Source organism: Rhineura floridana, chromosome 6, assembly GCF_030035675.1.
Source record: "Rhineura floridana isolate rRhiFlo1 chromosome 6, rRhiFlo1.hap2, whole genome shotgun sequence".
Taxonomy (NCBI): Eukaryota; Metazoa; Chordata; class Lepidosauria; order Squamata; family Rhineuridae; genus Rhineura; species Rhineura floridana.
Window position 1 is genome coordinate 151,513,135 of NC_084485.1, and position 12,175 is coordinate 151,525,309.

Consider the following 12,175-nt stretch of genomic DNA (forward strand, 5'->3'; position numbering starts at 1 on the left):
CAGACCACTAATTCAGATTCATAATACACAAAAGCTCATGCCATGTTAAATTTGTTAAGGTGCCACAAGCCCTTTGTGGTTTTTAATAACAACAATGATGATAATAGTAAATTGTCAGCTAGGCTATGTGATGTACAACCAAACAAAACAGCTGTTCTTTATTTCAGATGTCCTGGCTCCTAGCCATATCCCATTCTTTTGTTGTACCATAGTAGTCTTACAAATAATAATAATAATACCTTTTTTGTCTGAAAGACACCTTTCCAGCCCAAAATGAATTTTTATCTGGTCAGTTATCTTTGTTGTAGAAAGTGACTGGCTGAGATTTTGTATGGAACAATATGCTTGGGTATGATTGTGTGCATTATTGGTTGAATAGTATGTTATTTTAATAGGGTTTTATTTGATTAATATATTCTGTTTGATTTCTATTTTGTACATTTAAGATTCTTTTGAATATAAAGTGATTAATTTTCTAAATAAAACAATTTAAAAACCCTTTTAGAGGCCTAAAAAGGAACAAACTTCAGTAAGTCAATTTTTTATTATTTATTTGGTACATTTATATCCTGCCTTTTCTCTAAAGAGCTCAAGCCAGTCTACACAGTTCTTCCCCCACAACTTTATCCTCACAATAACCCTGTGATGTTGATAAGGCTGAGAGAGAGAGAGTGACTGACTCAAGGTCTACCAGTAAGCTTCATGGCCGAGTGAGGATTTGAATCTAGGTCTCCCAGGTCTGGTATTCTAACCGCTATACCGCATTGGCTCATTAACAGTTAAAATATATATATTTAAATAATATTAAATATTCACAATTTTATTTTACAAATTATGCTGCCCTTTCAAGTTGTGATGAAAATCAAGGTAGGTTATTCTCAGTGATAGAAAGAAATATAATGTGAATTATTTATTTACCATATTTATAGACTGATCCCGTTCACTGGAGCCTGTTGATATGTGAAAGATTAACCCAAGGATGGCAAATAATTTGTCTTGAAGAGGTGCAAGACCCTAGCTGACAGGTTGCATTAAGCCAGCGCTGTTGCAGCATGTACGTTGCACATGCAAAAAAACACTGGGTGGCACAGCTGCATGTAAGCAAGTGTACATGTGCAGGTGAGCTCAGCAAGATGCTACATGTCCAAAATTGGTGGAGGCAGGTCTGGAGGAAAATCACAATACAAGGTACAGGACCCCATTCCACACTAGGTATGAATACACTGCCAAAACATTTGTTTATTTATTGGCTATCCTATAACAAGTTTTCAGGGTGGCTCAGAACAAGAAATGTTACAAATTAAAATTAAATAAAAACTACATTCACAGTATAAATAAAGCATTAACACAAGTAATAGAGGTAAAAACAGCTTAAAACTAAAAAAGATAAACAGGCCTAGGAAAATAAAAAGGCCTTCACCTAGCAACAAAATAAGTGCCAGGGAAGATTTCTGGACACAGCATTCCAGAGCTGTGGTGCCACCACTGAAAAAGCCCTTCTACCTATAGGTGCCTATCACACATCCACCTGGCAGGGGTACTTCAGGATGGGCTTTTGAAGATCTCAGGGATTTGACAGGTACATGTAGAGAGAAGTGGTCTATCAAAACTGCAAAGGGGAAAAAAAAGTAAGAACAAGAACCTAAAATTGGTCTTGGAAAAGGAGCCAGGGACAATACTGGAGCACCAGAGTGATGTGTTTCATACAGTCCAATCTCAGCAAGCTCACAGCCATTTTCTGAATTAACTGAAGTTTCCAGACTATTTTTTAAAAACAAACTATTTCTTTATTGAAATTTTAAACATTCATATAATTAAAGAACATAAATACAATACAACAAATACCCACATCACACACATGACATAAATGTTATTAAACAGCCAAGTAATGGATTATGATGACAGTGGAGCTCAAGAACTATTAGACTATTCACTAATAGGCAAAAAACCTTGTGGTTTAAGAACATACCTATAGCCCACAGCTATTCTATCAAACTTTAAAAAGCAGGGAAATTGGGCAGCTATAGTGAATGCACCAGGGGAGCAGGAGACCTGAACTCCTCTCTGATATATTGTACTGCCCTACAAATTGGTCAAAATGCAAACACCATTTGGGTTGGTCTTTCACAGTCCAATCCACTTCCTGTGTAGCTTGAAAGAATTTGGTAACACGTGCCTCTGAGCATATGGTGAGTGGTGGCAACACTTGCCATCTCCAAAGATAGAGAATTATATTTTTGCATGTTTGCTGGTGTTCTTACTTTGCTTCTTTCCTGTGTTATTAATGTTTCTACAGAGAATCTAAACTAGAAAATTTTATTTCCCTCATTATTCATCCCAGAAATCTGTGTCAAATTTATTTTTATTAATTTCAAAGCCTTTTTATTGGTCAGTGTCATATGATGGTGAAGACAGCCTTTTGTGTTTTATATTGGAGGTTATGTTCTATTTCTATTTTGGGTGCATTAACAGTGGAATTTGGACCTGCAGTTTGATGAAAAATCAGACTGATTCCAATATGTTGCTACTTCAGCAATGACTCTAGCTGTTGAAGAAAAGAGGGTGCATATTTTCAGCCTGCTATGTTTAAACCACTTCATTTAAGGCAAGGTGGGCATAGTCAATTAAAAACATAGAGCACACCTAGCATTTTGCTAGAATATATTTCACCTACCACTGTTTTATTTTGTGCAAATTGAGATACTCCTGAGGTCCACTGGAGACTATTCTGCAGAAGTCAGTGCCATTATTCCACAATTATGTTTGGAGTTTTTTTAGTATAAATTTTGCAAAGAGTTGCTGTACTTCACATATTCACAGAAATAGAAACATAAGAAAATGATTTCCTATAGGAAACTTCACTAAAATTGCAAAGGAAATCAGACATATTCAAAGTGACCATCTGAACTATATCAACTGTCTTAATAATGTTGCTTCCTCCCTGCTAAAACAAGATCAGCACAGCACATGTCTTCTTTCTATTCTTTGGGCTGATTGCAGGTGTCGCCACCACTCACCATATGCTCAGAGGCACATGTTACCAAATTCTTCCAAGCTACACAGGAAGTGGATTGGACTGTGAAAGACCAACCCAAATTGGGTTTGCATTTTGACAAATTTGTAGAGCAGTACAATATCTCAGAGAGGAGTTCAGGTCTCCTGCTCCCCTGGTGCATTCACTATAGCTGCCCAATTTCCCTGCTTTTTAAAGTTTGATAGAATAGCTGTGGGCTATAGGCATGTTCTTAAACCACAAGGTTTTTTGCCTATTAGTGAATTTCCCTGCTTTTTAATCTGGGAGGTAAGAAATGGGATGCTGTCCAAGTTTGCTGAGAATGGATGGATCATTTGCATGCTTATAGAGTTCAATGGGATTTACTCCCCTGCAATCATGCTTAGGATAGGTGAAACTGACCACAGAGGATGGGGAGGGGAGGAGGAAGAGGAGGAAATGCAGAGGGGAGGACTGGGAGGGGAGCAGGCAGGATGGGGAGGGGAGGAGAAGGACAGGTTTGATCATTTGCATGTTTATTAAATTCAGTGTGATTTACTCCCGTGCAATCATGCTTAGGATAGGTAAAACTGATGGGGGGGGGAGGGATGGAGGGCTGGAGTGGGCAGGGGAGGAGGAAGGGAGAGGAGAGGGGAAACGCAGGTCTGATCATTTGCATGCTTATTTTCTATGGGATTTACTCCTATGCAATCTTGGTTAGGATAGGAAACACTGACCATGGGGGAGGAAGAGGAGGGGTGGGAAGAAGCGTATTGGAGGGGGGCAAAGGAAGGGGGAGGGGAGGGCAGGTTTGATCATTTGCATGCTTATAGAGTTCAATGGTATTTACTTCCGTGCAATCATGTTTAAGATAGGTAAAACTTACCATGGGGAGGAGGAAGGGGAGGAGGGGGAAGGGGAAGGGGAAAGTGGGGATTGGAAGGGGATGGCGAGTGAGGGGCAAAGGAAGGGGGAGGGAAGGGGCAAGAGGAGGGGATAGGAGGAAGGAGAAGGGAGGGTGGGTTTGATCATTTGCATATTTTTTGAGTTCAGTGGGATTTATTTCTATGCAATCATGTTTGACAATGAAAATAGACTGCCTTCAAGTCGATCCCCACCTATTGCAACCCTTTGAATAGGGTTTTCATGGTAGACGGTATTCAGAGGTGATTTCACCATTGCCTTCCTCTGAGGCTAAGAGGCAGTGACTGGCCACGGTCACCCAGTCAGCTTCATGGCTGTGTGGGGATTTGAACCCTGGTCTCCCAGGTTGTAGTCCAACACTGACGAAGGGAAGGGGCAGGGAGTGGGAGGGGAGGAGATTGGGTGGGTGGGCACTGGGCAGAAGGGAAGCCCCTTTCCTTTCCAAAAGGAAAACATTGTAAACAGAATCATTCTTTTTCAGGCTTTCCCCCACCTTTTTATTCTACAGCAGACACATGTCTCTCGGATAGGCAGCAACGGGTGGCATTGGGAGATGAGGTTTCAGACCCTTGGCCTCTTCATTGTGGAGTGCCACAGGGTTCTATCCTCTCTCCCATGCTATTCAACATCTATGTGAAACCGCTGGGAGCAATCATCAGGACTTTTGGGTTGCAGTGTCATCAGTACGCAGATGACACTCAGCTCTATCTCTCCTTTAAGTCCTCACCGGAGTTAGCTGTGAATACCATGTCCAAGTGCCTGGAATCCGTAAGTGGATGGATGGGAGAGAATAGGCTGAAGCTGAACCCCGACAAGACTGAGGTATTACTTGTGGGAGATAAAAGGAAGTTAGGAATTACTGACCTGATGCTTGATGGGGTAAGTTTACCCCTGAAGGACCAGGTCCGCGGTCTTGGGGTCATACTTGACTCCCAGCTGTCCATGGAGGCTCAGATTACAGCAGTGAGCCAGGCAGCTTGGTATCAATTACATCTGATACGGAGACTGCGTCCCTATCTTCCTGTTCACCTGCTCCCTCAGGTGATACATGCCCTGGTCCCCTCTTGCTTAGACTATTGCAATGCGCTCTACGTGGGGTTACCCTTGAAAACGGTCCGGAAATTACAGCTGGTACAGAACGCGGCGGCACACTTGATTACGCATAGCCGTCGCTGGGATCATATCACCCCAGTGTTATTAGATCTTCACTGGCTACCAGTTGTCTACTGGGCCCAATTCAAGGTGTTGGTGTTGACCTTTAAAACCCTATACGGTTTCGGCCCAGTATATCTGAAGGAACGCCTACAGAATCACCGATTGTGCCGCCTGACGAGATCAGCCTCGCAAGACCTTCTCTCGGTCCCACCGGTGAGAACAGCTAGGCTGGTACGGACCAGAGAGAGGGCATTCTCTGTTGTGGCCCCCACCCTCTGGAACTCTCTCCCTTTCGATCTCAGACATGCTCCCTCCCTGTCCAGCTATCGCCGAGCCTTGAAGACCTGGCTGTTCAGGCAGGCCTACAAGATTGCGACAGATTAACTTATGTTACAATTGAATTAATGAATGGCTTTTTAGCTTAAAATTTGGTTATGTTGATGTATATGTATTGTTTTTATTCTTGTTGTTCGTTGCCTAGAGTGTCCCTAACCCGGACAGATAGGTGGCTGAAAAATAAAATTTATTATTATTATTATGTAGCCTCCCACCCAAATTTAAACCAAAGCTTTCCCTGGCCACATTCACACCAGGCCTTTATTTCACTTTGGACAGTCATGGCTTCTCTCAAAGAATCCTGGGATGTGTAGTTAGTGAAGGGTGCTGAGAGTTGCTAGGAGACGCCCGGTTCTCCTCACAGACCTTCAATCAGAGTGGCTGACTGTTAAACCATTCTCTCAGGGGAATAGGAGTCTCTTAGCACCCTTCACAAACTACACTTCCCAGGATTCTTTGAGGGAAGCCATGACTGTCTCACATGAAATCAAAGTCTGGTGTGGGTGTGGCCCTCTGATTAGGCAAGCCCAGCAGCTGTGAGGCTTTTAGAACTCTGACAGTTGGTTCTTACTGAGCATGCTCCGCGTTATCATTGGGTCCCAGCCAAAATTTCTTAAATTAATTAAAAATCAGCCAGGCATTTTTTAAACTTTTAAACTGCAGCAGATGAAGGTCAGAGTATGGGGCAATGTCAGTATTAGGATTACAGGTACTCTGTGAACATGGCTGATTTTTAATGAATTTCAACAGATTATGAGAACAGAGAAAAAAGTCCAAAAGGGCTCTGAGGTTTTTCTCTCTCTTTTTGCACTTTGAACTGTCTATTCTCTCTGACTGTTTTGTGTATTGCCATGAAAATTGACAGGGTTGTTAAGCAAGCGTTTCTGAGTTCAGGACTATAAGTTTTGTAAGGTTTTATTTTGAAATGAGCTTATGGGAAGCATCAGAATGGCATGGGGGTATTTTCAATTTAACATTGCGGAATGTGAAAAAATCCCCGCTGGCTATAGTATACAGCCACTCTTGTGGCTGTATAATACTTATCCAAGGAAGCACATATGATTCAGTAGTATTCCTTGCCAACAAGAGCTTTGAGAGGCTACTGGGAATATAGAATCACATTATCTGACAATATGAGTAAAGGATACCAAGATTCCAAAAACACATCCTCCTTTTTAACTCTACAAAGTACCCTATTAGATGTTGTTTCTCTTCTAATGCTAACATCCAAACTTTAGACTACCAACCCTGTAGCGTTGGGCAACCTCAAGATGTGCTGCCACTAACAAGAAGATGATCAAAACTTTGTGAATAAGGTTCTGGGAAGTATCTGGAAAGATAGGCAATAAAGCCAATCCAGGATCCAGTGGTGGAATCTGATGAATAATAGCTGAAATTTCTTGAAATATTCTTTGCCAAAACAGTTGTACTACTGGACATTCCCACCACATATGAAAATATCCTCCCCACAAATTACAACCTCTCCAGCAATTGAAAGAAAGAGGCTTATTGATACGATTCAGTTTGGCCAGGGCGCAGTACCACATGTAGATTACCTTTAACATTGTTTCTTGAACACATGCAGATTTTGTTTTGAGATGTAGTTTGGACCATTAACTATTCCAAGTACCCTCTACATAGGTTGATTGAGATCTGATTCCCATAGCATGGAGTCAGGCGCTGCATATACAAAATGTCTATATAGCATGGAAATAACTCCTTTTAGATTCATACTGGAATGTATGCACAAATTCTCACAAGATGTAACTCCTCTAACTGTTGCATTTGTTTGTAATGTAACTTGTAAAAAGGTCATATCTGTAGTGATTGAAACCAGGCAACACGTTTCCTACCTAGTACATTTCGCAACTGAACATCAGTAATGGCTTGATTATTAGTAAACAGATCACGCCATCTATAAATGCCTCCAGTTGCTTAGAAATCATGTTTTCAGCAAATTTAGGATGCTATAAAAAGGGTGACAGGGGAGATGTTTGTGGTGCAAGGAACTGTACTTTCAAGTTCCACCCTTTGAGAGTAGTTTTGAGAAAAGGCTTGCTTATTCCTAACATAGTTCTCCATGATAGTTTCAAAAAAAGGAAAGCCAATTATGTTGTGGGTTATACCCAATCTCTATGGATACCCAGTCTACATCAGGATCTCCTTTTATTATTTATTTATTTATTATTTATTTATTAAACTTATATACCGCCCCATAGCCAAAGCTCTCTGGGCGGTTCACAAGACTAACATCAAAATACAATAAACACATATTAACAATTTAAAACACATTAAAAAGATTTAAAAATTTTTAAGAGATACACATACTAAAACATATTAAAATGCCTGGGCGAAAAGGAAAGTTTTAACCTGGCGCCGGAAAGATAGAAGTGTTGGCGCCAGGCGTATCTCCTCAGGAAGATTGTTCCATAAGTCAGGGGCCACCACTGAAAAAGCCCTTTTTCTTGTTGCCACCCTCCGAGCTTCCCTATGAGTAGGCACTCGGAGGAGGGTCTTCGATATTGAGCGTAGTGTACGGGTAGGTTCATATCGGGGGAGGTGTTCCATCAGGTATTGTGGTCCTGTGCCGTGTAAGGCTTTGTAGGTTAGAACCAGCACTTTGAACCGGGCCCGGAAACATATAGGCAGCCAATGCAAGCGGACCAGAATCGGTGTTATATGTTCGGACTGTCTGGTCCCCATTAACAGTCTGGCCGCTGCATTCTGCATGAGCTGCAGTTTCTGAACCGTCTTCAAAGGCAGCCCCACGTAGAGCGCATTGCAGTAATCTAGTTTAGAGGTTACCAGGGCATGAACTACTGAAGCGAGGTTCTCTCTGTCCAGATAGGGGCGTAGCTGGGCCACCAGCCGAAGTTGGTAAAAAACATTCTGTGCCACTGAGGCTACCTGAGCCTCAAGTGATAGGGATGGTTCTGAAAGGACTCCCAAGCTACGAACCTGCTCTTTCAGGGGGAGTGCAACCCCATCCAGAACAGGTCGAACATCCGCCATCCAGTCAGGAGAACCACCCACCAGCAGCATCTCAGTCTTGTCTGGATTAAGCCTCAGTTTGTTAGCTCTCATCCAGTCCAGTGTCGCTGCCAGGCATCGGTTCAGCACATTGACAGCCTCACCTGAATAAGATGAAAAGGAGAAATAGAGCTGCGTGTCATCAGCATACTGATGGCAACGCACTCCAAAGCTCCTGATGACCACACCCAGCGGCTTCATATAGATGTTAAAAAGCATGGGGGACAGAACTGACCACTGCGGAACTCCATACTGAAGGTCCCAGGGTGCCGAGCAATGCTCCCCAAGCATACCCTCTGGAGACGGCCCACCAAGTAGGAGCGGAACCACTGCCAAGCAGTACCGCCTACTCCTAGATCAGTGAGTCGTCCCAGAAGGATACTATGGTCGATAGTATCAAAAGCCGCTGAGAGGTCAAGGAGGATCAGCAGGGTCACACTCCCCGTCTGTCTCCCGACAAAGGTCATCGTACAGGGCGACCAAGGCTGTCTCCATGCCAAAACCGGGTCTAAAGCCCAACTGAAATGGATCCAGAAAATCAGTTTCATCCAAGAGTATCTGGAGCTGGCTGGCAACCACTCGTTCCAGGACCTTGCCCAGGAATGGGACATTAGCTACCAGCCTATAATTGTTAAAATTTTCTGGGCCCAGGGATGGTTTCTTCAGAAGTGGTCTTACTGCCGCCTCTTTCAGGTGGCCAGGGACCACTCCCTCTCGCAATGAGGCATTAATCACTTCCCTGGCCCAGCCGGCCATTCCAGTCCTGCTAGCTTTTATTAGCCAAGAAGGGCAAGGGTCCAACCTAGAAGTGGTTGCACGCACCAGTCCAAGCACCTTGTCAACGTCCTCAAGCTGTACCAACTGAAACTCATCCAGGAAATCGGGACAAGACTGTGCTCTGGACACCTCATTCGATTCAGCTGCTATAACATTGGAGTCCAAGTCCTGGCGGATGCAAGAGATTTTATCCTGGAAGTGCCTAGCAAATTCATTACAGCGCACCTCAGATGACTCCACCATGTCCGTAGGGCCAGAATGCAGTAGCCCTCGGACAATTTTAAAAAGCTCCGCTGGGCGGCAGATAGATGATTTAATGGTGGCAGCAAAATGTTGCTTTTTTGCTGCCCTCACTGCCCCTAAATACAACTTAGTATAGGCACTTACCAGTGCATGATTGCATCCATCAGGAGTTCACCTCCATCTGCTCTCAAGCCGTCTCCTATACTGTTTCATCGCTGTCAGCTCCAAAGTATACCATGGAGCTACATGAACTCTACACAGGAGAGGGCGCACGGGGCGATCATGTCAACTGCCCGGGTCATTTCTGCATTCCACAGTTCCACCAGGGCTTCGACAGGAGCACCAGCCCTATCAGCCGGAAAACTCCCCAGAGCCCTTTGAAAATCATCAGAAGTCATTAGTCTCCGGGGGCAGACCATCTTAATGGATCCCCCACCCTTGCAGAGGGGAAAAGTCGCTGTAAGTCTAAACCTCAGCAAGCTGTGATCTCTCCATGACAAAGGGACTGATGTAAAACTCCCTATATTCAGATCACCATCTCCCTGTCCAGTGGCGAAAATTAAATGTGTTGGGCCAACAGCATATTGTGACAGCCCCATGGTTGTCATGGAAGCCATGAAGTCCTGAGCCGCCCCAGATAAGGCGGCCTCGGCATGAATGTTGACATCCCCCAGCACCAACAGTCTGGGGGATCTCAGCAGTACATCCGAGACCACCTCCATCAGCTCAGTCAGGGAGTCTGTTGGGCAGCTGGGTGGGCGGTACACCAACAGAATCCCCAATCTGTCTCGATGGCCCAACATAAGATGCAAACACTCCAGACCAGGGACCACATGGACAGGGTGCTTGGAGAGGGAGATGGAACTCCTATAGACCACAGCCACCCCCCTCCCCGACCCTCAGATCTACCCTGATGCTGAACCAGATACCCCGGTGGGCACAGTTGGGAGAGACTAACTCCTCCCTGCTTACCCACCCAGGTCTCAGTTATACATGCCAGATCGGCTCCCTCATCCACAATTAAATCGTGGATGAGGGAGATCTTATTGTGTACCGATCTGGCATTTAGCAGCAGCATCCGGAGATCTGAGGGCTGGCTGATAGGGCAACCAAAAGACCTGTGGGTGTGAGGAAGACCGGAACAAGGCATAGCCATTAGCTGCCTGGGCCGAGTTCCCCTCACCTGGCAAGTCTTCCTCACAACGCCATATCTCCCTCTGCCCGTCACCACGCCAATTGGGGCCCCCTCAAATCTCCCCACTCGACTCTGAATCCTCTCACCCAGGCACATAATATAAACCTAGGACTTACACACACAATTTACAAACACATTCACTCTCATCACACACCACCACACGTCCACATAAAAACAAAAGCTGCAAATACATGTTAACGCAACAATATTAGCAGCTCTCCTTCCAAAGATAAAAAATTGGATAGCGATGGTAGCAGCCAGAGGGACAGTAACAACAGCAACTAGCAGCAGTTGCGGCTCTTCCTCTTCCTCCTCGAGCGGCAGTGACGCCCTTCCCGACAGGCAGATGGAAAAAAGTTAGTCACAGCTCGGCTAGCATCCAGGACCCAGTCCTGCAAAGCACAGCACCAGCCAAACTACAGCAGTCCAACCGGAAAAGATAGTGATGGTAACAATTCCGAAAGAGCAACAGCATAGTCACGGACAATAGCAACAGCTTTTTCCTCCAGCAAACGACAGCGGCAACAGCAACACCTCCTTCCTCCTAGAATCTCCCCCACATTGCATCTCCAGCAAGCCAGAAAAAACGAAGTGGGCAAGGCACACAAGCAGCGACTGCAAAAAGGCATAGGGAAGCGGCGAGGCACACACGGCCACCCTCTCCCCGCGACCCGCAGCACCACAATGGATGGCAAACGAACATCAAACGGCAAGCCAGATGGTAAGTTAATTGAGCGACGTAGTCTAAGGAGAAAAAACGGTGGCAGTGGCTGCGAAGGGAGCAAGGGGAACAGAGGGAGCAATCCGGCAGTAGAGCTCTTCTACCTGCCCCTTCTTGATCACAAACTGGTTCAAGAGGTTCATGCCACCCCCGTCCTCACCCTCGTCCACAGATGGGATATCCTCAATGCTGTAGTAGTGACCCAGCACCGTCATTCAAGGGGTGGGTAAGAATAGTCCAAGAAGTCCCACTAATTGCTGAGAAGAGGAGAGGATGAAACAAACACTCCTCTCCCTACGGCGGCCATCTTTATTATGGAAATTAACTGCCTAATTTGACAAGCTTCATAGTAAAGTTGAAGGTTCGGTACTCCCAACCCCCCATCTTCACAAGATCTGTAGAAAATGGTTTTATTCTAGACTGTTTACTAGCATTAATTGATCACTTCCTGCCATTTTCCAATAATCCCAGCATCCAACCATACTGGCAAAGCCTGAAAAGAAAAAAAGAAGCTTAGGGAGAAGGGTAATCTTAATTGCAGTAACTGTACCTAATCGGGCAAGATTCAGTTTTTGCCATTGATTCATGTCCTTTCTAAATTCCATCGTACCAAAAGTTGCACAGAGCTTGATACACCTTTTTATAAATACAGTATCGATCAAATCTTATAATTAGATCTCTGGCATTCCTGTCATTTGGGGGCTTCTGACCTGAAGATCTATAGATGTACTCAAAATCATCTGGGGAAAGCCTGTAATCTATCCCATGATCTTTAAGCTGTTTAATTATAAAAGCAGTTGCT

The 12,175-nt window shown here is 44.4% G+C and overlaps 1 protein-coding gene and 1 long non-coding RNA gene across 2 annotated transcripts in view; one reads left to right on the top strand and one right to left on the bottom strand.

Annotated features, from left to right (window-relative positions):
* SERPINC1 (serpin family C member 1) overlaps positions 1-12,175 on the bottom strand; it is a 211,240-nt gene that overhangs the window by 167,882 nt on the left and 31,183 nt on the right. The window lies entirely within an intron of this gene.
* LOC133388038 (uncharacterized) overlaps positions 1-12,175 on the top strand; it is a 33,346-nt gene that overhangs the window by 450 nt on the left and 20,721 nt on the right. The window lies entirely within an intron of this gene.